Source organism: Puma concolor, chromosome D4, assembly GCF_028749965.1.
Source record: "Puma concolor isolate L17-30 chromosome D4, mPumCon1.1.hap2, whole genome shotgun sequence".
NCBI classification, from domain to species: domain Eukaryota; kingdom Metazoa; phylum Chordata; class Mammalia; order Carnivora; family Felidae; genus Puma; species Puma concolor.
The window spans coordinates 3,146,047-3,172,620 of NC_141679.1; the positions used below are offsets into that span (position 1 = coordinate 3,146,047).

At 61.0% G+C, this 26,574-nt stretch overlaps 1 protein-coding gene across 6 annotated transcripts in view; it reads right to left on the reverse strand.

Moving 5' to 3' along the window:
• Positions 1-26,574, reverse strand: part of LOC112868537 (semaphorin-4D) — an 86,363-nt gene that overhangs the window by 20,352 nt on the left and 39,437 nt on the right. The window contains exon 1 of one of the 6 annotated variants that reach the window (XM_086684819.1): positions 16,806-17,007. The exons of 3 other annotated variants lie outside the window; for them this stretch is intronic. The gene's annotated coding sequence lies outside the window, so the exon portion shown is untranslated. Of the gene's footprint in view, positions 1-9,315; positions 9,648-16,805; positions 17,008-26,574 lie in introns of those variants that run through there. 2 more of the 6 variants (XM_086684820.1, XM_086684817.1) reach the window with 2 other exon arrangements.

Genomic DNA, 26,574 nt, shown 5'->3' on the forward strand with positions numbered 1-26,574 from the left:
GGAAATTTGTGGAACCAGGGAACGCTCTCCCTCTAAGACCCTGGCTTCCCAGCTCCCGTAAACCCCGTCGAGGTCAGCCAGGGCGAAAGACCAGAGAGCCGCACGGAGGCTGAGCCGTGGGCGTGTTTGCACACACACACCACACACATATGCACGCGCACACGTGACCTTGCCGTGCGGGACGGCTCACCTCCTTCTCCTCCTTCCACCCGCAGGTCTCCCAGTCCAACGGAGCCCTGGGCCCCTCTCCGGAGCCCTCCCCTCAGCCCCCTGATGGCACCACCCCCCCCCCGGGACATACAAGGGGCAGCCCGCACCTCCTCTCCTGCTCAGCCTCCCCGGGGCCCCTGCAACCTGCTGTACCAGCCCCTGCTGCTCCCTGACACTTCAGGCCGAACCAAACCTCCCAAGAAAGTCTTGGGAGAAGTTTTCATTTTCTCTTCACCTAGGCAAGCCACTGCCTCCAGGAAGCCCTCCGGGGCTCCTCCCTCATCCTGCCCCTGGAATCCTTGTCTGAGCCTTAAAGCCCAGCACGGCTTGTCCTCAGCATCACTCTGGACTTGCCGGGGGTCTTCTCTATTTTAACTTCGTCTATTTCTCACTCGCGTGCATGGGGTGCTGCGACAGCCCCACCCCACTTGGTAAGGGAAGGACTGACGGCGGGGAGGGGAGGGCTCCTGTCCTGAGCTCCTGCCCCCTGGGGGGACTCTGCGAGAGGGCTGACACCGGGCACAGCCAGGCCTCAGCTGCTCGCCCGCCTTCCCTGGGGGGGGAGGACCCGCTCCGTACCTCCTGTTCCCGCAGAAGGCGCGCCCAGCGGGCCCCATCCACCCAGTGTCTGCCCTCAGCCTGAGGCCACCATCAGCCCCTGAAGGCGAGGAGCCCGTTCTCTGCAGGGACAGGCACCTCCTGGGCGGGGGCCGGGGGGGCATTATTTTGGGGGGTCTTGGGTCCCGCGGTCTCTGTCCCGGCTCTCAGGTCCACGCGGTGGTGCAAAAGCAGCGCCAGCCGCTGCGTGAACGGGGGAGGGTGTCTGCGTGCCAACAAAACGACTTACGGGGACGGGCGCCGGTCTGAAAGCCAAGCCCCGCGCCGGGGATCCGCAGCACGGCGGGGCCGCCTCTGAGCGCAACCCAAGATGCGCCAGGAAGCCCACGGGGGGAGGGAAGGAGGCTGTGGCCCACGGAGCCGGCTCCCCGCGGCTCGGCAGGCGCTCACCGGGGGTGGGGACCACGCCCTCCCGCCCTCGGGAGGGGAACGAGGCGGCTCCGGAAGCCCAGGCCAGGGGGGGGACTCGACTGTGCCGCGTCCCCGACGTGACCCGCTCGTGACGCAACCTCAGTGTCCGGTGAGCGCTCAACACCCCTGCAGAAATCCCACAAGGCCCGGGGGAGCAGCGGTCTGTGCGGATGCTGCTGGCGGCTCAGGAGCCCCGGGCGCCCCCTGGCTCCCCGCCCCCAGGGCCACCCCATCACGATGCGATCTAAGCAACACCCACCCCCAGCCGGACCTCTGCGCGGCTGCCCAGGCCTTCGCCCCGCTTCCGTCCTTGCCGCGTGCTGCAGACAACTACCCGCTTGTCCCAGCACCCGCGTCCCTTCGCTCTTACGAACAGAACCCTGACTGTAGCCGGGACGGCAATGTGGCCAGCTAGCCTCATCTCCCAGCTTCCCCTGGGGCATTCTGGCCAAAGACATGGGAACAGAAGCTATTAGGTAGGAATTCCAGGAAGGCTCTTGAAGAAGGCTGACTCAGCTAGTGTTTGCCGGGTTTTTCTCTTTCGTTTTTTCCTCTGTTTGGTGCCTGGAGCTCAAATGTGATGGCTGGAGCTCTGGCAGCCACCTTGTGAACATGAAGACAAGGGTCTCATTCTAAAACCAGCCGAGTGGAAATCCACTGGGGACCCTCACAACATACTGGAGACCTCACACCTGCTTTCTTCTGCCTACCTCACTTGTTAGTAAGCAAATAATCTCTAAGTTACTGTTTTGCAGGTTTTTGTTACCAGCAGTCCGATTAATTCCAAACGTCCTTCTAGTACGTTTATGAAACAGCAGCAGTGGCCACAGTAAGGTTTTTAATGTAAATCAGAGCATGTCACTTCCCCACACAAGACGTCTCTCTCTCTCTCTGATTCAACCTGAGTGGGGAGCTATGGTTCACCTCCCTTACAGCTTCTGCGTCTCACGTTCCCTCCACCTCTCTGTCCAGGCCACAGCTGGACACACTGAACGGGCCCGTCTGCAACCTGTCAGCACCATTCACAACATCCCCAAATGCGTCTGCTCCAGAGATCATGCGTGTAAAGCCCACGGCACAGTCTCGTTTACCCGAGAAGATGTTCTCCCCGTGTGGCTGATCGGTCCCCGGCAGTGGCTCCCAGAGCCTCCGTAACTCTGAGCTCCCGCTCGGGTGAGGGTTTCCGGGAATGCTCCACACCAGGGTGGTGGTGAGACCGGGGGCTGCAGGGCAGGCAGGAGGGGAGGAGGGGTAAGTGCTGGGGTTGGAGGATCCTTGCTGACCCAGGGAGGCCGTGTGTGTGTGTGTGAGGACGGGGTGTGAGGGAACTCGGCGTACTTTCTGCTCGGTTTCGTTGGGGCTCTAAAAGTGCTCAGGAAAACAGAGTTCATTAAAAGCCAAAACACACACCAGCGCAGGGGCGCTTCCTGATCACAAGAGGTGTGCGTGTGAGGTTTTGGGCAAGCGTGTCCACAGCCCGCAGCACCTTCTGGTGGCAGACTCGAGGTCCGGGGGCACGTTTCGTTACCCCCCTCCCCCCCCCCCCCCCCCCGTTGGCAGAAATGTTTGCAAGGGCCCAAAGACACAGTGACTTCCCACTCAGGTCCCCGAGAGAAGTCACTGGCCTGGGACATCCCGGGACGCACACCGCAGCCAGGCTAAGAACCCAGACGCAGGGGACGGCAGAATCCCTGTGCAACACGGCACCCACACTCAGAGCTTCATCTCAGTCTCCTCTCAAGCCCAATCAAGTGGCATCTAAGGGACAGAAACCGTAAGGGCAAACATGGGGACAGCACGTGAGCCCATGAAAATCCAACAGAGCTTGGGAACTGGAAAGAGGACACGGGAACATCGTCAGCGGTGTGCCGGCAATTGGGGACAAGGGGCAGGGGTGCGGAGCCGGCTTCGCAGCGCGTGCCCATCTCTGGGGCGTAAATGGCGCCTCTGTGCTCCCAGCACAAAGTCACCGAACACAGACACAGGACGGATGCGCGGTGGCCACCAGCACACGGCCCTCCCGCCACACGGACACGGGAGGCTTGTGGCTTCAAGAGCATGGCACTGATGGGTAATAGCACAGGCAACAGGAACGTGCACCGGGGAACGGCAAGTTCTTTGTTTGCAATACCGTGCATCGAAGTCTGTGTGGTGCGGTTCTGATAAGGTCTGCGCCCACCGCCAGTGCTCGCATACCGCGGCTGGTATTTAAGGGACTCTGTGGACAAAGGAGAGCCGTGGCCAGACCCCGTGACAGGAGACCACCAAGCATCTGAGCAAATGAAAGTGAACTTAGAACTTAAAATTTTGGTTAAAGACACAAAATGTCCAGTTGAACATCAGGAAGATAAAATTCAGATTTCCTAAAAGGTGCACAATGTGACCCAGATAAAAACCGGGGGAGAAAAGAGAAGGGAGCTGGATCCTGGAGTCCGGAGGCCCACGCCTAGCTCGCGGATGTTCCAGAGGGAAGCAGAGACACAGGGATTAGCCGACAAAGAAGAAGAGAGTGTCCAGAACAGGAAGACACGTGTTTACAGGACGAAAGTCCCCAGCAGCACGATGAATGAATGAAGGCCACCGCACCCGGCGCACTGTGCCGGCATCGGAGACCCTCGGAGACAGAGGGGGTCCCGGGAGCTTCCACAATGACCTCTCGGGAGCCACCCTGACGGCCAGGAGGCGGCGGGATGCTTCGAGAATCCCAGAGGAGGAAGCTTCTCACCGAGAATCCTGTCCCGAACCCAGTTATCGACACGTGAGCTGAGCGTACGCAGAAACGTTTCCCAAGCCTCTTACCTCCCTGACGCCCTTCCTCAGAGGGCTACTGAGGGATGCGCTCCAGCAAAACAAGGGAGCCGCTTCGCATGTCCCTTCCCGAGAAGGAAGAATGACTCCGAGCAGGACACCCCGTGTGGTGCAGAGCGGGTGCTAAGGGTGCGGGGCCAGAGGCCCGGAGGGTGCAGGTGAAGCTGGAGCAAATCCTTCAGGGGATTCTAGAGGGGGCGGGGAGGCAGAGAACCCCACCCTCGCTTCCACGGCAGTCCGATGTCCCATCCCGTGCTCCACCCCACAGGTGCCCCCAGCCTGGGCACAAGCTGCCCTTCTTCCAGAACATTCTTTCATTGACCCTGGTGGCCGGGCCTCCCCCACAGTGACACTGGCCCCAGGGCCACTCCTGCCGGCAGGAGCGCACGCTGCTTGCGCGGGCTGCTCACGCTGGTCAGTGTGAGAAGAGGAAGCATTTTTCTTAACTGCCCTGTAACTTGGACCCACCCAGATACTGCCATCCAGGGGCCCGGCGGCCGCTTGCTCCCGGCCACCCCGGGCCACCCTGCCGACGCGCGGGAGGGCGTGAGCGAGCTCCCGGTGCTGCAGCGCCAGCGGGCTTCCCGATGGCCTCAGCCGGACGCTGCCTCTCCTTCCAGAACGGGCTTTAAAAAATCCACACCAACAGCTGAAGGTAAGAGGGCCCCCACCACCCCGATGCCCTCCCTGGGGGGGCGGGGGCTGCACGGTCTGCTTTATGACATCGGAAGGGCTCGACGTTTTCCTTCTCAGCAAGCGCGCGTTGTTGGGCAGGACTCAAGCACCGTTAAGCAGGCGCGCACCACGCGCACCCGGACACAACGCCACCGTGTGCCGCCGCGGGAACCCGGGAGGCGGTAAGAATCACAGCCTAGGCATCAGGACGGAAACACCTGGATAAAGTGCCATCGTGGTGGCTCTCCTGGGCGCTTCTGAGAAGCAGAGGCATCTCTCTGGGAGCCGGGTGTCAGGGCTGTGATTTCCCATCCCCCGTGGGGATGAGGGACACTGAGGCAGGAGCCCATCAGGGGGACAGAGTTCCGCGACGTTGCTCCCATTACCTACACGTAACTGTGCTGGTTCACGAGGAGTGCACGGCCCCTTCTAATGTCAGGAGAATGGAACTGAGAGCCTCACTCAGGCCGTCCGCGCGCCTGTCCCACTCCTGACTGGCCCTGAAACAAGTCAGGGGCCCACAGCAGAGAAAACCGCAGACCAGCAAGGGTGAGGTCTGGTTCCCGCAAGTGTGCACGCGTCTGCACGTGTGTGTGCACACACGTGCAATGTGTGGGTGTGTGCGTGCACGGATCTATGTGCATGAGATGCACGTTTGTGTGTGCACACGCATGTGAGCCACACACCTGTGTGCAATGCACCCACACACACCCGCACGTGTATGTGCACCTGTGTGCATTCACGTATACACATACCCACATGTGTGCATACGTTCGTGTGCACGTATACGTACACGTGTGTGTGTGCATGCACGTGAGGTGTGCGTGCACTCTGCCACACCATAAAAATTCCGATCTGGGGTTCCCAGATGTGATCGGCGACCGCGAGCTGGGGACCCGTGAGACACACACCCGGGGACCAACCGTCTCTGGCAACAGGGGTGGGTCACAAAGGGGACACCGCTCCTCCCCCACGGAGGGCGGGGCTACCATCAGCAGCAGGGGTGAAGCAACTCTGAAAGCGCACTGACTAGCCTGAACTGCCGGGGGTCTGTGAGGGGGCTTCCAGGTGACCGCTGTGGGTAGTGTCTCAGGACCCGTTTCGGGTCTGCCCAGGCAGGGCCGGCGAAGTCACTCTCCCTGAAAACCCCGCAGCCCAGACAGCACAGGACACGCACCTGCCCACACCTTCCCTTCCCAGCTGGGATCAGCCTTCTCACCTGCCCCCACGCTGACCCCCGACCCTGTGACCCCGGGCCCTTCTCCACCCCCTTGCCTGCCCCCAGGCTGACCCCCTCCGTCCCAGTTCCCATCCCCACCCCCATCCCTGCCCCCAGGCTGGCCCACAGCCCCCGTGTCTGCCCCCGGGCTGACCCCCCCATCTCCACCCCCAGGCTGACCCCCCCCCCACCCCATCCCTTCCCCCAGGCTGGCCCACAGCCCCCGTGTCTGCCCCCGGGCTGACCCCCCCATCTCCACCCCCAGGCTGACCCCCTGTATCTTCACCCCCAGGCTGACCCCCCCCACCACCCCATCCCTTCCCCCAGGCTGGCCCACAGCCCCCGTGTCTGCCCCCCCCATCTCTACCCCCAGGCTGACCCCCCCACCCCATCCCTTCCCCCAGGCTGGCCCACAGCCCCCGTGTCTGCCCCCGGGCTGACCCCCCCATCTCCACCCCCAGGCTGACCCCCCCACCCCATCCCTTCCCCCAGGCTGGCCCACAGCCCCCGTGTCTGCCCCCGGGCTGACCCCCCCATCTCCACCCCCAGGCTGACCCCCCCACCCCATCCCTTCCCCCAGGCTGGCCCACAGCCCCCGTGTCTGCCCCCGGGCTGACCCCCCCATCTCCACCCCCAGGCTGACCCCCCGTATCTTCACCCCCAGGCTGACCCCCCCCACCCCATCCCTTCCCCCAGGCTGGCCCACAGCCCCCGTGTCTGCCCCCGGGCTGACCCCCCCATCTCCACCCCCAGGCTGACCCCCCCACCCCATCCCTTCCCCCAGGCTGGCCCACAGCCCCCGTGTCTGTCCTTGCCCCCAGACTGACCTCCCACTCCACAGCTGCCCCGCCACACTCGCCGTGCTTTTCCCTGAATGACGCCCCAACCCCGTCCCTCCTCGCCTGCCCGCAGGCTGGCTCCCCCCCCACCCCCCAGCAACCTTGCCCCACCCCTGGCTGTGGGGCCGATGTTACCACCTTGCAAAACTGGCCCTGTCCCCTCAAGACTCAGGGCGGGTCGCAGAAGCTCTTCAGTCCCGTGCAGAACAGTTCACCGTTTCCCCAGAACTTAGAACAAGCCCTGCGACGATGACCCAGCCCCACCGCGAGGCGTGTGCTCAGCCCTGGAGCCGGGTCCCACTGGCCCCACCTGGCGGGACGGCCGGACGCCTGCTCACCCTCTACCTCCTCGCAGAGACAAGCCACGGGGGCGTCCCGACACGCCTCGACCCTCGTTCCCTCGCCTGAACCCGGCCACGCGTGTGCCAAGCACGGGCCTCCGGGAGCAGACGGACGGCAGTGGGGCCGTGGACTTACCAACCAGCCCACCCGTCGGAACGCCGGCAGGTGCAGAGATGGGCGGGGAGCCTGCAGAGGGGCGGCGGGGACTGCCCCGGCAGAGAGGCCAGGCCACCTGCACGACATCACCAGACCCTCTGCACGCGGCCGTAGACAACACGTCTCCTCCTGGGAGGTGTGTGGCTCCTGCAGACGTCCCCGGCCCCAGCTCAGCTCTGGGGACAATAAACCGCTCTCCTCCACTGGCCTGACTTTTCCCGGCGGCTCCTTCCGGGGCGGCCACTGGACTGTCCAGGCCGGACGCTGGCTCGTGGGGGACAGTGGGGCCGCCCTGGGAAATGGCTGGCCCGCCCCATGGAGTATGTGCCTCCCGGCCGTCTCAACGGGGCTGCCGGTGCCACGGGTCTCAGCCCCAGACGTCACCCCCAGACGGGCTTCCAGAGTGCCAGAGGACAGCACTGACACCGGCAGGTCATTTGCAGTGCCACGGACACGGGTGGAGGCGTGAGAGGCAGTTAGGGAAAACACTGGAACAGCACTGCCTTAACTGGAACCTACTCATGTCCTTCTTTCCCAGCTTACAAAACCGTCCCACCTCCGAATGAGCCCCAGCATGCTTAACTCCCTAATACGGAAACGTAAATGAAAATAAAATACCCACAGGGGCGCGTGGGGGGCTCAGTCGGTTAAGTGTCCGACTTCGGCTCCTGATCTCACGGCTCATGGGTTCGAGCCCCACGTCAGGCTCTGTGCTGACAGCTTGGAGCCTGGAGTCTGCTTTGGATTGTGTGTGTGTGTGTCTCTCTCTCTGCCTCTCTGTCCTTCCCATGCTCGTGCTCTGTCTCTGTCTCTCAAAATTAAATAAAAGTTAAAAAAATTAAGAATAAAATACCCACAGACTGCAACGAGGCGGAGAGAAATTTAAAAGATGGCTGGGGGCTAGCAGGTGCTGGTGAGGGCAGGGTGGGGGTTACCAAGGGCGAGCCTCAGTTTCCTGCCCACGGAGCGCACTCCTACCTCCCAGAGACTCGGGCAGCCCTGGGGCGCAGCGAGGGCACAGGAGCCTAGCAGAGCAGCGCCCCAGCCCGACAGGGCAGGTGTAAGTAAAAACACCTATGTGGGGGCACCTGGGTGACTCAGTCGGTTGAGCATCCGACTTAGGCTCAGGTCATGATCTCACAGTTCATGAGTTCGAGCCCTGCGTTGGGCCCTATGCTGACAGCCTGGAGCCTGGAGCCTGCTTTGGATTCTGTGTCTCTCTCTCTCTCTGCTCACGCTTGCTCTGCCTCTCTCAAAAATGAATAAACAGGGGCGCCTGGGTGGCGCAGTCGGTTAAGCGTTCGACTTCAGCCAGGTCACGATCTCGCGGTCCATGAGTTCGAGCCCCGCGTCAGGCTCTGGGCTGATGGCTCAGAGCCTGGAGCCTGTTTCAAATTCTGTGTCTGCCTCTCTCTCTGCCCCTGCCCCGTTCATGCTCTGTCTCTCTCTGTCCCAAAAATAAATAAATGTTGAAAAAAAAATGAATAAACATTAAAAACAATAAAAAAAACCTCGTGTGTGTATGACCAGGCAATAAACACACAAAGTGCTGAGTACTCCTAGAGGTAAAGCTGTGTTCACCAAAACTGCCCCAGCAAACTGGTGAAGCGGGGTCCTTGTGACAGTGCCGCGGGGCAGACCCAGGCCAGAGCGACACAGCCTTGTCAGGCCGGCCACCAAACAGAAGTCACGTAAAAGGAGGAAGGGAGATAGGGGCTTTCCTTCTGGTTTTAAACCAAGCTGGTTTTTCTCTTTCCCCTAAAACTGGAAACACATGGTTGAAATGAAGATTAATCACAAAATAGTCCCCAGCGAGGGACGCGTGGCATACAGAACCTTCCTTTCTCCTTGGACCTCACCGACAACCCACCTGCACCCCCGGAAGAGAAAATGGAGCTTTTCAGTGCCTCCAGGGGCTGGCGGCCCGGAGAGAGCCAAAAAAGAAACACAGGGCAGGCAGGGGTCAGGGTGGGATGTGGCAAGACGGGCCGTACCCCGATCTTTGCCCCCGAGAGCGCACACGGAACTGGGACCCACCTTCTGCTGGATCCCACCGAAGCTTCTACGAGGTGTCAGCTTTGCTAGGCTGGGATACAGGTGTAGAAACGAAGCGATTTTACCTGTATCTTGTGCCTCTGGAAACGTCCCTCAATCCTTTCTAGGACGGAGTCTTCAGAAATCTTAGCTCAGAAAATGACGGGAAAGGAGAAAACTGAAACACTTCAATTCCCCGTGCACGTGAGCCCAGCATCACCTCTGGAGAGGAACTGGAAAGAAACTCTTGCAATTCTTTTTAACCTCTAGGCAGCTGGCTCTGACCCAGGATGGGCGTGGCATTCCTGCACTTGTGCAAACGGGAAGGGGGTAAGTGTGCGACCGCTCGCCCATAAAGGAAGTGCAAGCCGGCCGGTCCCCAACCACTGACCTGCAGACTAAGGCAACTGAGCATGACCCACAGTCATGGTTAACCATTAGCCAAAAAAGTATCAGCTATTAACTTCAGAAATGTATCTAGAACTCCCCCTCCCCGAAACCCAGCAGTCGGGGTGGAGCCCTCAGGATGGGGAGCCGGAGTCCAGGAACATGACAAACTGTCACAGAGAATCAGAAGGGCAGCCCAGCAAGTCACGGCACAGGATGCGCCAAGGCGTAGAGGAAATCCACGCAGGAACCCCTCTATGACTGCAAGACCCAGCACGGTTTGTAAACCTCTGTCAGATGCTAGCACCTTCTTGTGGTTGGAATAGCTTAGGTTTTCTTGTGCTTGAAGAGCTGGTACAGCCGTTTTTCTGGAGACAGACTGTGAAGTGGGAGGCGTTCCCTAGAAGCGGCCAATGCCCCGTCCCTCCCACGTGCCCCCCCCCCCCGCCCCGAGTGGGACCAGTCCCGCCCACGGCACAGAGACACGCCTGTACCTGGCTCCCACATGCCCACCTATAACACACAATGTCCAGGGTCACCTGGGGCTCCTCGCTGCTGACACGTCTTGTGAACCCCTAGCAAATGAGACCCCAGGGTGCTGGCTTCACCTGTTTGCACAGGCAGGCGGGGCACAGTGGCCACCTGGACACGCCCCCAAAACACTCACGGGGACAAAGAAAGCAGATCACACGTAAGCTGCAAGTTTAGATAAACAAGATGAATGCCAAGAATTTTAAAACTGAGAAACTTCTCCCTGCTAGAAATTCAATAAGCCTGCGTCCTTTCCATAAATACAAGCCCAGGGGGCGCACTCTGCGGGTGGACAAGGCGTGCGTGGTGTTCACCCTAATTTCACGGCATCGAACAACCACGGCAGGTTTGGGCACCTGTGTGTATGTCCGTGTTCTTAAACGTCCTCTCACACGCTCGAGGACACAGCATCCGCCAAGGAGCTTCGACGCTGCGGTTCCTGCGTAAAAATAGACGCTTCCGGCCCAGTCAACGGCCAGGCCTGGGCCCCAGTTCTCCTCACCACGCCTGTTCTTTATTTCTTGACAGAAGGACCCACAAGCTATAATTAGGTACCGCCATCCTGAAGAATGCAAGAGACCGTCCTCACACAAGCACACATCGTATTGTTTTCACTATGCATCTCCTTCGACTACGCATAACGTCTCGGGAGGCACATAAAAAGAATTCAACAGGCATTTTTTTGCAAGATAAAGGAACGAAATTAATCAGAAGTCGCAGAAATGTTTCCCTCTCACTAGGGAGAAACTTGGCCTTTTCTGCCCCCCGATACCCCCTCCCAATGGTGCAGGTGGGTGTGGGAGCCCCAACGCCCACGCCCTGGTGGCCACTGTCCAATGAGCGCTCTGACCACAGTACGGAGCAGAGGCGAAGTGGGGTGTCGCATGCATGTGGCCTGTGTTCTGCAAATGTGACTTCGCCTTCCGAAAGTCCCTTCTCCTTCCCCTTACTGTGAGTTTGTCCATTAAAGCCAGAGGCTATTCCCCACTTCTGAGAAGGGCAGCTTGAGACAGGCTGGCTGTACGTGCCGCGTCCACACGCACTGGGCAACACACGCCAAGGACTCCTGAGCCAGCAGCCTTCCCCCCGGGCATTCAGGTGAATACACACCACGCACGGAAGATGCCAAGGAGGAGACTACTGAATAGGAAAGCTCTGGAAACGGAGTATGCACACGTGTACTGTGTGTGCCTGAACTACTTGGGTGTAAATCGTCTCATCCGCAGGACGCGATACTATGCGGCTGCTAAGAAGAATAGAGTGGCTAAGGGCACCCTGGTGCGTCGCCGTTGGAGACGTTTATGGAGCTGGAGAGTACGATGCTGAGCGAAGTAAGCCAGAGAAAGGCAGATGCTACATTTCACTTACAAGTGGTACCTGAGCACCAGACCAGAAACAAGAAACCAGACACTCTTAAACACAGAGGACAAACCGGTGGGCCTCAGAGGGAAGGTGGGTGGGTGGCACCGGTGATGGGGACGAAGAGGTCCAAACTTCCAGTTGTAACAGAAGTGGGTCTCGGGGCTGAAAAGCATGGCCTACGGAATATCTCCAGTGATACTGTAACAACGCTGTGTGGTGAGCAGATGGGGACACTCGTCATGGTGAGCACATGTTGAATCACGACGTCATATGCTATTAAAATGTGGTTCCCTCTTTGAAGTTTACTAAGTGGATTTCATCAAAACCCAAGTTTTCAAGAAGGGCAGACCGACCTTACATTCCTTCTGGGGGATCTGACATTTGTTGGGACCTCCTGCTCCTAAGGGACTCTGACACAGAGGAAAGCGATGCCGTGTCCGTGGGTGCAGGTGAATCCCAGCTCAGGGCGCAGGGGTGGGAGAGGTGTTCCCTGCGGGCTGGCTGGAGGGGAGTGCAGGGTCTCGGAGTGAACTGGGCCTTGCTCTCTGGGGTTTCCTGTGTGGCAGCATCCTGTGGGCATCCAGAGCATCCTTTGATGGCTGTTCGATGTTCCATAATTAAACAGGATAATTGTTCGATATTCACATCTTTGCCAATTTCCCACTTAAAATTCATTTTTTTTTTTAAGTTGGCTCTGAGCCCAACATGGGGCTCAAACTCACGACCCTGAGGTCAAGAGTTGCATGCTCTACTGAGACACCCAGGCACCCCTTAAAACTCATTTTTAGCGGCACCTAGGTGGCTCAGTCGGTTAAGCATCCAACTTCGGCTCAGGTCATGATCTCATGGTTCCTGGGTTCAAGCCCCGCGTTGGGCTCTGTGCTGGCAGCTCGGAGCCTGGAGCCTGCTTTGGATTCTGTGTCTCCCTCTCTCTCTGCCCCTCCCCAACTAGCACTCTGTCTGTCTCGGTCTCTCGGAAACTAAAATAAAAATGATAAACATTAAAAAATAAACCCTCCTTTTAAAAGTGATTTTAACCACCAGCGAAACTCAACCCAGAAGCTCTTCCATCCAGAACCCAAAGGCTAACTCTAGAGGTCCAGGTGCCACAGAGGGGAAGCCGCAAGATGGTCCTAAGGCTGTGTCCCTTAATAGTGGGGGCAGCAAACAGGCTCAGAGCACACACGCATCGCCCTGACAGGCCTGCCTCCCTCTACGGGAAACATCGCGCATAATCCCCAGAACTTACTTTCGCTCCACTCTGCTAAGCTTTTCCCTGAGTTGAGCTCTTTTCGAAAAGGCATATGTTCTCTGCTATAAAACAGAGCTGACATCTATTTTAGACTTCTTTCAAGCCAATCAGAGGTCTCATCCCGTTGGTGATTATTCTCCCAGAACAGGAGAGGCAGCGGGGGAGATTCAGGCTTCCGGCCAGCCTGCCCGTCCAGGCCCAGGGATGCCACCTCCCGGCTGTGGGGACTAGAACAGGTCACTGACCCTCCAGTCCCCGAGCAACTCCCGTAGCTTCTCCACCACCCCAGCTACTCCCTGCATCAGCCCCTCCGCCACCCCAGCTGCTCCCCCAGCCCCCCCACAGGCATTTATGGCTGTAAGACAGAAGGCTGCCCGCATTATCCGTATCCAACGCCCTGAAGCGCGCACATGTCTGACCATAAACGCTGGACCTCTGAAGGAACCCTCAGTCTGGGCCTCAGTCAGCAACAGAAGGCCACAGCCCTGCCACACCACCCGCAGGGGTACCAGCCGTGTGTCCCCTGCTGCCCCCAGTTCCTCAGAGCCCTGAGGGGACAGGTTTTAGGCCCCCTTGTCCAGGAGGAGAAACAGACTCGCAAAGGCAGGTATGAGTCTCGAGCCTCCGGCAGAGCTGGGACTGCCTCCCTCCCTCCCACGTCCTGCAATCGTCCGCAGGCCTGGTCAGCAGGTCCCCAGGCTCTGGAACTGCCCATCGCCCCGGGGACAGGGTGGACCACGGCTCAGCAGGCAGGGATGGAAGCCACGCTCTACGGAAGCACATTCTGGCTCCACGTCTCCAGGAGCTCAGGGCAGAGATGACGGGTCTCCCAACCCCATAGCGGGTCCTCCAGAAATGGTGGCTCCTTCTCTTCGCCACTTGCCAGGGAGTGAAGGTGTCGCACAATCTGCCCGAAACCGTCCGTCATCCGGGGCTGGCTCAGGACTGCACCCTGGGCCACCCGGGGCGGCGTCCGGTCCGCGAGGTGCTCAAGCCTCCCACAGGGTGTCCACACGGGGAGTGCGCACAGTTTCTCCGGGGGACCAGACTGCTCCTGCCCCTCGTGTGGGCCTCAGTCCAGCTGCAGAACCGCCAAGACGTCTCTCTTCCCAACCACAGCGGGAGGGATGGGCCCTGGAGCCCAGACAAGCCCAGGTCCAGGCGGGGATTTCTTTTTTAGGTCTAAAAAACCACAAAGTGCCACTCTCTTCGCCTTCATGTTTAGCGACTCCTCAAAAATACACAGCGGGGCTGCGGAGCCAGGCCAGCTGGACCGCAGGCCGCCATCCGGCTCACGTCGACAGAGGCTGAGCCAGGACGAGGCCCTGTCCGTGCACCTGGCCGCCCTCCGGGACGCAGACTCTGCTCTCTGCTTGGGAAAACCCGTCAGGGACCGCACACGCGCCGGCAAACGCGCCAGGAAGGCCCCGGGGCCACCCTCCAGGCAGGACACGAGGAACATCACCACGCCATCACGCGGGGCCGCCACGCCAAACTCCCTGCGCTATTTTGGGCACACGCTCCACACACAAACATTTTGCTCCGACCCACCATATTCTACACCCCTCAAAGGGACCCCCGGAAATGCCAGCCGGGTCCCTGGACGCAGCTGACCGAGCGCCCTGCAGCAAAGCTCATGACCGCCTCTTCCGACCCATATTCAAACCACACCCAGCCACACCCCAGCGACGGTGGGTCACGCGGCCACTGTGGGCAGGTGGACTGGCACACGGAACGAGACGAGGCAACTGCCACTCCCCCAGCCCGAGGAGAAGGACACAAATACTGTGGGCGCCTGGGATGGTTCCGGCCTCTCCACGGCCGCCCAGACGCCCACCATCCGGCCACCCGCGTACGGTCTACACCCAGAATCTCCATCATACTTCTGTTTTCCGAGCAACCAGCAGACGCACAGCCCAGTGTAAGCATGACCACGGAGTGACCTTCGAGGGGAGCGCTAGGAGCCCCCATGCTGGGCCCGCTTCACTCCTCCAATCGACCCTCCCTTGTGGTTCTTCTCAGCTTCCAGATGTTTCCAGGCCCAGCTTCAGTGTCAGGGATAGGAGAGGGCCACATCAAATGATGCAGGGGGGGCAGCTGAGACAACAGTACTGGAAACGCTGGGAACATCGAGTGCCCGCGTCCCTCCAGATGGCAGGAAGGCGCCTGCGAGGGACCTCTGCTGAAGGTCAAGTGAAGCCCAGACCCCAGATTCCAGGAATCCACTCTGCGGCCTCCACACAGGAAGGAGGTCTGTCTACCCCTCATATCCCGGGTCAGGCTCGCTGGACCCCGGTCCCATCCCCCATCACGTGCCCTGGAGCCTGGCCCCACAGTCCTTCCCACGGCATGGACCCCCGTGGCAGGCGGGGCGTCCCCTTTCTGAGCCCCGTGTCACCTCCCAGGTGCTTCAGAACGCACGAGACAGGGAAATGTAGCCAAAGCTGTGTCACCGTCACGCATCAGCTCCAGGTGGGACAACCCCAGCTGAGAGGTGACCTGGCCCTCATGGTTTCTCATCGACCCACCGACCCATGGAGGCGCCTTCCCCTCCCCCTCCCCCCCCCGGGACCAGTGCCAGGGAGCAGGCAGGAGCCAGCAGCACGGAGGCATGATCCACGGGAACCAAAATCAACGCAAAAATCTAGAAGAGCCTCTAGAACATTCTCACACCAGGATAAATGGGGCTGCCCCCACCCCCCCACCCACTATGGCCCCGCCGGGGCATCCCTGGAGGACGGTCTTGGCCCCGACCGGTCGCCTCCCGCTTGTGGTGGCCCCTTAGCAGGGCCACACAGGCTGGGCACCCTCAGCCAGGGGTAGGGACTCGGGGACACAACAGAGGGGACCCCAAACGTGGGTCCAGAACAGCACCAGCCCGAGGAGAGGCCTCTGTTTCCCATCTTTTGGGCCCCTTGTTGGTGAGACACGTGGGCTGGTGAGGGCTGAGGAAATGTGACCCTCCACGCTGCTCTCCTGCTTTCTGCCAGGGACTCAGGAAGTGGTGTGTGTGTGTGTGTGTGTGTGTGTGTGTGTGTGTGTGTGTGTGTGCGCGCGCGCGCGCACATCTACGGGCCTGGCGACTGGGGGGGGCCTTGGCCTGAGGCCCCATTTCCTGCAGAACTGGACCTGGAGCCTAGCCAGCTGGCCGTGCCGCCCACGGGGCCCCCCACTCCCGGCCCTGGGCACCCTCTCTGCGAGCACGGTACATATTTCCCAGCATACATGCGGACCGGCCAGGGGTGGGCCCCGGGGACACGCGGGGCCGTGAGCGCTGCGGCTCGGGCCTCGCGGGTCCCTGACGGCCACCGCCCAGGAAGAGCTCTGCTGGAGAGCCTGCGTCCAGCCCGCCGTCCTCACACCGGGTACAGGGTGGAGGGCACGGGGGCCTGGCCCGTGGGACCAGGTCGGCCTGTGCCGGGCCCCTTGGGGGGAGGGCTGAGGCCCTGTGGACTTGGGGACGCCTGGGGGCTGACCACAGACTAACGCGGCCGTGTCCCCCTCCGTGAACGGCCCCTCCTGGCTGTAGCACCCGCTGCCAGGCCTCACCCGGGCACTTCTCCCTTCCCGTGACCACATACACGCGGACGCGGTCGAGACACAAAGGCGCCACCACTGCTCCCCGGGAGTCCCTCTGGGCTCACGCTCAGCCTCCCAGCCACGCCCCTGCGAGGACACCTGCGCAGCTGCGTGCCGGACACAGCAAGGGATGTGGGCCAGGCCTGCAACTGCCCACCGAAGACCGAGTGCAGGCAGGGCCGCCCCAGGGGAGCCGCTGGGCAGCAGAGAGGGAGGCAGACCTCGGCCGGGCACCAAGCACGGCTCCCAACAGGGCTCAAACGCGAGCAGGTGCAAGAGAACCCCGAGCCTCGCTCCAGACGGGGGGGGAAACTGAGACAGCCCCCGGCCCCCCACCCAGCCCTCCACCTGTACAGGGACCCCGCAGCGTGTCCAGCCCTACCTCCAGGCACAGGGTGCTGGGCACCCCTGGAGAGAGAACCAGACCCCAGCCGGGCTGGCCCTGGGGCGACCGGGAAAAGCAGACGGCTCCTCTGGTCTTTGGGCCTGGTCAGCAGCCTGCGGCTTCCCCAGGGGCTGTCGTGGCCCCGCCCCACCTGCCTCCGGGTCCCTCAAGGACCCTCTAGTCCCGGAAGCTCTGGGCCCGGAAGCTGATGCGCTGTGTGTGGGGGAGGGGCGGGGAGAGGCCCGCAGAGCACACAGCACATCCACCCACCAGGCCCCTGACCACCAGGCCCCTGACCACCAGGCCCCTGACCACCAGGCCCCGGCGGGGAGGCAGCCCCCGTCCTCGCCTCCCCACACCCCTGCCCCCCGAGCTTCCGCAGGAGGCAGCCGCCCCCCACCCTCCCGGTGCCTTTACCCTCAGCCTGTGAGATGCCAAGGAGACACAGCTGGGGGCCGGACCTCCCCATCTTCCCAGCACGAGCCTCCTCGGGTGGGAAAAAGAGCTGGTCAGGTCACCGAATGACACCAGGGACGTGCCGACTGTTTCTGGGGGCTCTTCCATTCACACCGATGAACCAGGGACCACTGTCCTCATCGCCATCCCTGTTTCATAAGAAAACCAAGCCCTGGACACTTCTGGAGGTCATGCCAGCAGCCAGCAGTGGACTCAGAGCCTGAAACCTGGCATTTGCCCCCAGACTGTCCCCAGCACCACCTTAGGACTCCCCAGGGCCGGAGAGCAAACGCCCCTCCTATGCAGGAGACCCTGACCCGAGTTAGGAAACACACCTGGCCTAACTGGGCACTTTTAAATCCAGCTTCTCGCCAATATCTTAAACGTGCTTCAAATTAGGGGCACAGCAGGTGCGTCATAAAGGACGGTCTGAGGGGGCACCTGGGTGGCTCGGTCAGTTAAGCGCCTGACTTCAGCTCAGGTCATGATCTCGGGGTTCTTGAGTTCGAGCCCCGTGTCGGGCTCTGTGCTGGACAGCTCAGAGCCTGGAGCCTGCTTCGGATGCTGTGTCTCCTGCTCTCTCTGCCCCTCCCCCGCTCATGCTGTTTCTCAAAAATAAAGATTAAAAAAATAACGACAAATAAATAAAGGACCGCCTGAACATGGCCGGCGCACCAGGGCCCCCCCTGGGAGTCTGGGAAGCGTGCCTTTCCAAATAAACACCAGGCACCGCACGACCAAATAACTGACCCCAACAGATGACCGCACAGGGAATGAAGGGCAACAAGTCTCGTGCTCAGAACGAGGTCCCCAGGTGTGTGTTCAATGTCAAGCTGTCTCAAGACGGGGACGTACGCTCAGATGACAATAAACCCTCATTAAAACAAACGCTGTATCAGCACCTCCAAGGCTGCCGCTCCTCCCTGACGGCCTGGTGGTGGTGGCGGGGGGCGGGGGGCGGCCGAGAGGGTGGCCCTGAGGGAGGTGGGCACGCCTTGCTGCCCAGGAAAGGCCCCAGGCTTGGGATGGCAATCCCAGCCACAGAGAGGGCACTCATCACAAAATTTCAGAGCCGGATGGACTTTTCCACAATAGTCTGTCACCTTACAGACAAATGTGAAGCACGTGCCCGAGCTTGCCCGACCCCCCCTCCCCACCCCTCCCCCAATCCAGTCCCTGGGGCCACATCTCCTCTACCCTGAAAAGCCAGAGGAGAGGCACGCTGGGCGGCCCCTCACACACACACACCTGCATGGACCCTGTGTCAGTGAACTGGGGCCCCTCAATCTTTTTTTTTTTAAATATTTATGTTTGAGAGAGAGACAGAGACAGAGTGTGAGCAAGGGAGGGGCAGAGAGAGAGGGGGAGAGAGAGACAGACAGGATCTGAAGCAGGTTCCAGGCTCCGAGACGTCAGCACAGAGCCCGAAGCGGGGCTCGAACCCACAAACCTGGAGTTCGTGACCTGAGCCGAAGTCAGACGCTTAACCGACTGAGCCACCCAGGCGCCCCAAGGGCCCCTCAATCTTGAGTGGGAAACAAGTTACTGCCTGTCTGGGGGTGCCTGCCGCCAGGCTGCAAAACCCACCCGGTGAGGGCGGAGCGGCGGCCAGGCTCTCCCGAGGACTCCGACAAGCGCCGGAGGCCTGTGTCCTCGGCCTCAGCAGTTCAGAAGGACGCCAGCCGGGAACGCTGACGTCCACGCGGCCTCATCAGTGAAGACTTATCATCTAAATGCGTAGCCGTCAGGACCCGGCTAAGTAAGTAACATCATAGCACGGTATGCAGGCGACACAAACCATCCGGTCAACGCTTACGGACGAGGACGGATGGACACAATGTATCATTAAACGCACGGAGGACAGGATACAACAGCACCGAACGTCCGCTTACTCACGTCAAAAGCGGTCGGGGAGGCTCACGCCCTGCGCGGCCCGGGCTGGCCCCCGCCCCAAGCACCCAGCACCCACGCACCTGCTTTTCAGGTGAGCCCGCCGCGGCCAGGTGCACCTGATCTCCGGGCCCGGCGCCAGGCCGTGACCACCTGTCACGGGGATGGGTGGGGGATGGGTGCCAGCTGCAAGCAGCACCTAGTTCTGGGCCAGCGACCTCAGGGGCATTTCTAAATACCTTCTTCGGACTCTGTCTCCTGATTTCTCTTATATTCGAAAATGCACTTTTCAGTGTTTCTCCTCCAGAACAACCATGCTGTTTGCAAACATCTGCAGTGTCCCCAGATTCGGTCTCTCAGCCTCTCAGGCTACCCTGCAGTGAATGGGGAGGTGGCCTGAGCTCCCAGGAGCGCATTCCCGCCACATTCAGGGCCACTTCTGTCCCCGTGGCCCCCTCTGCCGGGAGGGGGCATTCACGGCTTCATCTCTCCGTGGTCAACGCCGCCTCCTCCTCCACGTCCGTGTGCCCTGCCCCGCCCGCCGAGGGCTGGCCACCCATTTACCCGCCAAGAGGGATGAACAGGAGCCAGGGCATCAGAGCCTGACCGCCACCCAGGTTCGAGCCGTGTGACCCGGGCCACCTACGTGCTCTGGCCCTCAGGTTCTGAGCTGTAAGACAGAGCTGGCCTCACGCACGCGCGGGCTTTTATAAGACCCCTCACTCGGCACAGAGGACGGAACTGCTGCTGTCCGTGATGACGTGATTCAGACCCAGCACAAAACGGGGTCTGCTGAGCCTCTGGGGAGAGGCTCCCATCGCAGCAGAGCCGCAAAATGACCACCTGCCAGGTTTCAGGTTGAGCTCTTTGTACACCTCCTTGCCTTCCCCCCCCCCCCCCCGGAAAGAGCTCAGAGCGGGAGAGCTTGCCCTCGGTGCCAAGGAAAGCCACCTCGTCATCGCGCTTCTGTGTGCTCCTGTCTCCGCCTCTGACCCTCAGGTCCAGTCCTAAGGGATGTCACCGGGCAGAGCGGCACCTGCTCACTCAGGGGCCCTGACAGCCGGAGCTGCTGGCGTGAATACTGACCCGGGCAGGGACCTGACATTCACACTCTAAGGCAGAAAGAGGGAGAAGACCCGGGGGTGGGGTGGGGCGGGTGGTCGGGGTCACACAGGAAGCCAAGTGGAGGCCGAGGCCAGGAGGGAGGTCCCCCGTGGGCGCACCCTGCACAGGCCCCGGGGCCCGGAAAGTGAGGCCTGCGGAAGCAGAGGCTGCCTCGGACGCTGCACTCCCCAGAAGGCACGTTCCTGAGACGTCTAGTAACGGGCATGAGCCGGCCGGCTCCCCGGGACGAGGCAGTCTCTCGGGGGATATAAAGCAAAGGGCCCTCCCCACTCTCAGGCGTGGCTGCCACGGGATCTCGAAATTGGTCAGTGGTTGGACCGTGAGCCTCGGAAGAGAGAAAGTGTCACCAGCACCCACGCAGCCAGCGGGCTGGCACAGGGCCATCCCCACCAGCCAGGCCCAGGGCTGCCCCAGGCTGGCCAGGCACAGCTCCTGCCCTGCCTTGGTTTCTCCATCCCTCCACCCACATCTACCGAGGCCCACGCCGGCCTACCCACTTGAGGCAGGCTTGACCCCCCCCCACACTTGCAGTCGGGGGAGGGAGCCCTGAATGGCCGTCACGGGAGGACCCGGGTACACACTGGCCTTTGCAAACAAGACAGAATCAGGGGTCAGGCCGGCAGATTGGGGTCAGAGCAGACCGGGTGGCCTCTCCGTGATGCTCTGGGCCGCTGCTTTGCACACCCGGAGGAGAGCCAGGAGGGGACGCTAAGGGGGACCTGGGGGCCCAGATCTGAGGGGGTGCTGTTAACAGGGGGCACAATCACAGCCGCCTCAGTGAGAGCCCCAAACACTAAGGCACACGCGGTGGGGGCCTTTCCTAATGACAGCACCGCGAGCAAACAAAAAGCCAGCCGGGCTGACCGCGTACCCCGTGACAGGTGAGCCTGGCCGTGTAGACAGAAATACACGCCCGGACCACAGCAGGTGCAGCCCCGAGACCGCGGCCGTCAGTGCTTCCTCCCCGCAGCTCCTGCCCCCATTCGGGGTTTGGCGCCCCAAGTCGAGACAGATGGAGAGCCCGCCGGAAGAAGCGGACACGGGCTCAGACGGGTGCTGGCACTCCCACGTTCCGGGAGGCAGAAACACAAGGTGAGGGCGTCCGCACACATTGAATTCAAGGGGCTTGAGAAACCACCCTCGCGAGAAAGACAGTCTATCCCCTTGTCCTCTGAAGCGGGAAATGCACTCCCCGTGTGAAGGACCCCCCCCCCTCCAGGAGGGGGAAGGCACCCGCGTCGCCGGAGACCCGGAACGGGGCCGAGAAGGCTGCAGAGCGGGACGGCGCTCCCGGAGCCCAAACCCCCCGTTTCTTTGTCAGGCGGTACGAAAACTGCCTGTTTCGGTCACTTCTTAGCATCTCAGATCTTTGGGGCTCCCCTGTTCATGAAATTCCACTTGCTTTCCTCCTGTTGACACGTCTTCTGCCGATTCTAGATCGCTGGAGCATCATGTCCCCTCCCGCAGGGAACGGGGACCCCGTCAGCCGCGTCAGAGGTGCCTCCCGTGCCCTCCAAGGTGACCGGGCTCCACAGCCTGCACCAGGCACCCAGGGCCCAGCACTCAGCTCTTGACCTCTCCATGACTTGTCTCTAGGGGACACAGGAGTGGCAGGAAGGTCACACGGCTCCCTGCACGTGGAGCGAGGGGCAGGGTCCAGCGGGGTCTGCTCCCTTCTAGAACCTTCTGCTCCCGGTGACTCTGCCCTTCCGCCAGGGCCAACTCCGTGAGTGGAGAACGCACACAGCACTGCCCTTGGGGGCCAGGGCTGACACCTGTCACCAGCCGTTTGAGTTTCCGGACTGGCAGACCGTGGCCGGGAGACACAGTAAGACTTCTGAAAAATCGCTCGGGCTGCCCGCCTGGTCAGTCACAGTCAGCCTCGTCCACCTGGTTCCTGCCCCATGGCTGCCCCCTCCCACCACCCCACCACCCCCAGGGACGCCCAGTGGAGGGCGGGTCAGGGTTTCCGCCCCCGTGTAGGCCGGACTCCAGGAAGTGAGGCCGTCAGGAGGGTGCTGGCTGCTTTCTGGAACAAGAACCCTTCTTCCCACCAAGATTCCCGGCCACACACTCCAGGCTGAGGTCCAGAAGAGCCCTGAGGTGAGGTCGGCCACTATATGTGTGCTTGGTGTGCATGTGCGCGGTGGCCGTGTGGGAGGTGTGTGGGGTGTGTGTGTGGCATGGGTCTGTGCCTCTGTGTGTGCGTGTTCTGGAACCGGGCGGGAGCTGACAAGCAAGGGGAGTCCAGGGTCAGAGCTGGGGGACAGCTGAGCCGTGGTTCTCCACGGGTCTGGGAGAGGCAGCTGACGTGGGCTTCCCCTGAAGGCCCCCTTGGGGACATCAACAGTGACTGGCGGGAAGTGTCACGTTTCTCGCTCCTATATGATGCCACCTCCCCCAAACTCGAGGTTCAGATCGTACCCTATGCATGGCCTTCCCCCCAGACCCGAGTTCGGGGACAGTGGGGGTCCTGCGTCCTGCGATCGGGCCTGCAGGAGGGGGTCGGGGGCCGGGTGCTGGAGAAAGGCTCCAATCATCTGGCTTCCAGGACGTTCCAGAAGAAGCCGGAAGCAACCGTAAAGGAAATAAATCCGCTGGCCTTGCTGACACAGAGCTAGTCCTCAGCCGCAAGGATGGCAGCCCCCACGTGTCCCCCGCAAACACGGAGCTGGAAAACAGGCACCCCAAGTCGTGAACCGTGGCCGAGGAAGGAGGGGGTCCGACATCTGGGGTCCGACTAGGGCTGCGTGTGGAACTGAAAGGTCAGGATGCGCTGACGGACGTACGAGCCAGCCGGCCTCACGGGCGAGGACACACGGGGACCCGTGACGGGGCACGATCCGACCAGGGCAGTGTGGCAGCAGCGGGGCGCCCAGGGTCGGCCGCGGGCTCTTGCATCTGGAACCCGCAGCCGCCCTCACGCGCACCGGGGGCTGCTGGCTGCGTCTGCCCGGATCGGCCGCTGCCCGTGTGGCCCCGGGGAAGCGCTCTCCCAGGCCCCGCTCACACCTCCTCTGCGCGTGCACGCGGGGGGCCTGCCCGTCCAACTGACCCTGACGGCACGACACCCCGTGCACAGCGCCGGCCGGGTCCCTGGGGCAGGAAGGGGTCTGGCCGGCCTGGCCCAGCGACGGCCTGCCCTCCCGCCCCATCCCTCTCACAGAAGCCGAGCCCCACACACGTCCCAAGACACACGCCGTCCCCTCCCGGGGTACAGTCCTCCACCGGCGGGACGTCGGCTCCTCCCGAGCTGCTGCCGCCGCTCTACGCACCAGCTGCGCCCACGCCTACAGGGAGTGGCTCAGAGCTCCGTCCCAGACCAGCAGCAGGAGCGAGCGGGGTCCTGGGGGCACACGCACATGGGTCGCCCCCCACGGCCCCCGTCTGCACAAGCCCTCCAGGTGATCCCGAGACACGCTATGGTCCGAGCACCACCGGCCCGCAAGATGCACTTGCATGCTGGCCTTCACATCTTCTCCACTACGTGGCCACGTTCGTGGCCGTGTCCCTCTAAATGGACGCGAAGCTTCTCTGAGCGCAAGACCGCACCCCGAGGGGCCACGTTGGTTTCCTACGGCTGAAAATCACCACCAACTCAGTGGCTTCACACGACATAAATCTGTTACACATCAGTTCCGAGCTCACAAGCCTGACATGGGGCTTGCTGGGCCAGCACCCACGAATCGGCTGGGTCCTTCTGGAGGCTCCGGGGGAATCCATTCCCTTGCCTTTCCAGCCTCCTGAGGCCACCACCTTCCTGGGCTCATCTCGTCCCTTCCTCTGTCTTCAGGAGCCAGTGAAGAGGGTCAGAACAGGCCACGCCCAGGCAGGCCACTTTGGCAGAAGGATTATTTTCAGCTGAAGGCAACTGACAAAATAGCGTCCTGCATAAAAGCCGGACACAGATTTCCCTTCGTAAAAGTGTCCCTGAGAAGGCACCAAGATGACTCTGCAGACCGGACCTTACGAAACATCCCTTACTTACCAGTTTCCTAGTCACCTGCCCACAATTTACGGCCCCTACGAGCCCAAATCGCCTTCCCTTTATCTCGTCGCTTACCAATTTATTGCCCTTGGTTACAACGCTACACAGACCCCAAGTCTAACTGCTTCCTTGGGTTTTTACTTCTTTTCTGAAAAGCTCCTGCGCATGTGACGGTATTAAAACGTAGGTGCCTTTTTTCCTGTTAATCTGTCATTTGTCAGTTTAATTCACAGGCCCCACTCACAGGATCTAAGAGAGTAGAGGAAAAGCTTTTCTCTCCCTTCACCCACAGCACCCCCTCTCCCCTCTGCCCTCCAGACTCTCTCTCATTTAGGAACCTTGTGATTACATTTAGGCCCCGCCCAGAGAATCCAGGATAATCTCCCATCTCAAGAGCCTGAACTTAATCACACCTGTGAAGTCCCTCCACTGGTAACATACAGTTGACCCTTCAACAACACGGGTTTGAATCGCACCGTCCACCTACATACGTTCATTTTTTTCAATAGATACAGTCTCCTCCTGTAAATGTCTTTTCTCTTCCTTACCGTTTCCTTAATGATGGTTTCTTTTCTCCAGCTTCCTTTACTCTAGGAACACAGCACAGGGATACAAGCAACATGCAACATAAGTGTTAATTGGCTGTTGATGGTTATCAGTCAGGTTTCTGGTCAACACTCAGTATATTAGTGGTTAAGCCTTTGCAGAGACGAACGTTCCACACAGATTTCCAACCGTGCGGGGGTCGGTGCCCCCAACCCCCACGTTGTTCAAGGGTGAACTGTAGTCACAGGTCCCAGGGATTTGGACATGGATGTCCACAGGAGCCAGTCTTCTGCCTCCTGCAGGCCCCTACAGACCCCTCCTGCTCTTTGGTCATGTGGCCCCGTACGGGCACACCTCCTCGGTTCTGTTTCTAGAAAACAAACTACTTTTTTTGGTGGACTTCTGATTTCTTGATGCCGAGAAGTAATCAACACGTGATTTTTTCATTCTGGGAAGTCCGAACATAACTGGTCTGCCTTCTGAGAGCTCTGAAGCTCCCGGCCAGCAGGACGGTGGGGAGGGGTTCCTGCACTGCGTGGGAGGTGCCAACACAGACGGGCACGCTGGGAAATCAGGAGAAGGGCAACCTTCAGGTAGGGTTTGTTAGCTTTAAGAACTGCTGGTAGGATAAAGCTCTAAGAGACTGTTCACTCGAAATGCAAAACAACCAGGAAACCGACACATTCCAAGGCAATCTTGGCCAGAGCGGTCATTCAAATGCAAATTTTACCCCAATTCTAGAAGGCTAACAAGCACCCTGTGGAGAGCCCCTCCAGCCTGAATTCCAAGCTCAGAACAAGCCCCAGCAGCTCCCAGACCCCGGGCTCTCCCCGCACAGCATCTTTTCAGGAGGCCCCTAAACACTGGCGGCCTCTTCAAGCAGGCGCTGCGGGTTTCCCGGTGCTTCTGGCCCTCTCCCACAGCCCCGCCCCCCCAGGGACTGCACCTGCCCCAGGTCTCCGGGCCAGACTGGACAGGGCGCCTGGCGTGCACGTGGCTGTGCCCACCACGACCCAGCCCAGACCCTGCACGGCAGCCGCACCGCTCCCCTGCACAGAGCTGCCAGCGTCAGGAGCCTGGCCTACACATCCCACCCACACCGGCCCTCCCCAGCGCCGTCCCCGGACAGCCAGGCCTGGTGTCCCCTGCCCCCGGCCACTCCCACGGCGCCCACGGCCTTCACCAGCTTCCTTGAAGAGTATGCACGAGATGCGTCCACGGGGACCTGAATCAGCCCCCCAGGCAGGGACCCGGGACAACGCCCAGGCCAGCAGAGCGCCCGCCCAGAATCACGCCTGCTGGCCAGCGGGACAGACAAACGGACTTCTCACGGACAGGCTCCTCCGGTCCTCGGGAAGGGTGGCTGGCCATTCGTGCCTCGGTCATGGGGGCCAGAAGGATGCCGGCCTCCTTACTCAGCTGTCTCCTCCTCCTCCCCTGAGCCACGACAGCCGGGAAAAAGACAGCCCGTCGTCCGTCCGTCCGCAGGGCTGATGACACACACAGGTGCGCCAGGGACCCAGCCGCCCTGTGCACAGTCCCCCGCCAGCCAGGCAGGGCTGGCCGCTAGCACCCCCGTTCCTCGGGGAAGGGTCAAACACCACCACACGCGGCAAACACTCAGCAAGATCGAGCTCGGATTTTCACACATTCTCGTACCCAGGGCTTTGAGCGAGCTCTGGGTTTTCTACTGGAACGTGACAAGTCATGTCCTCTGTAAAACAGGAAAGAAGAAAACACACTGGACGTCTGGCCGCCTGC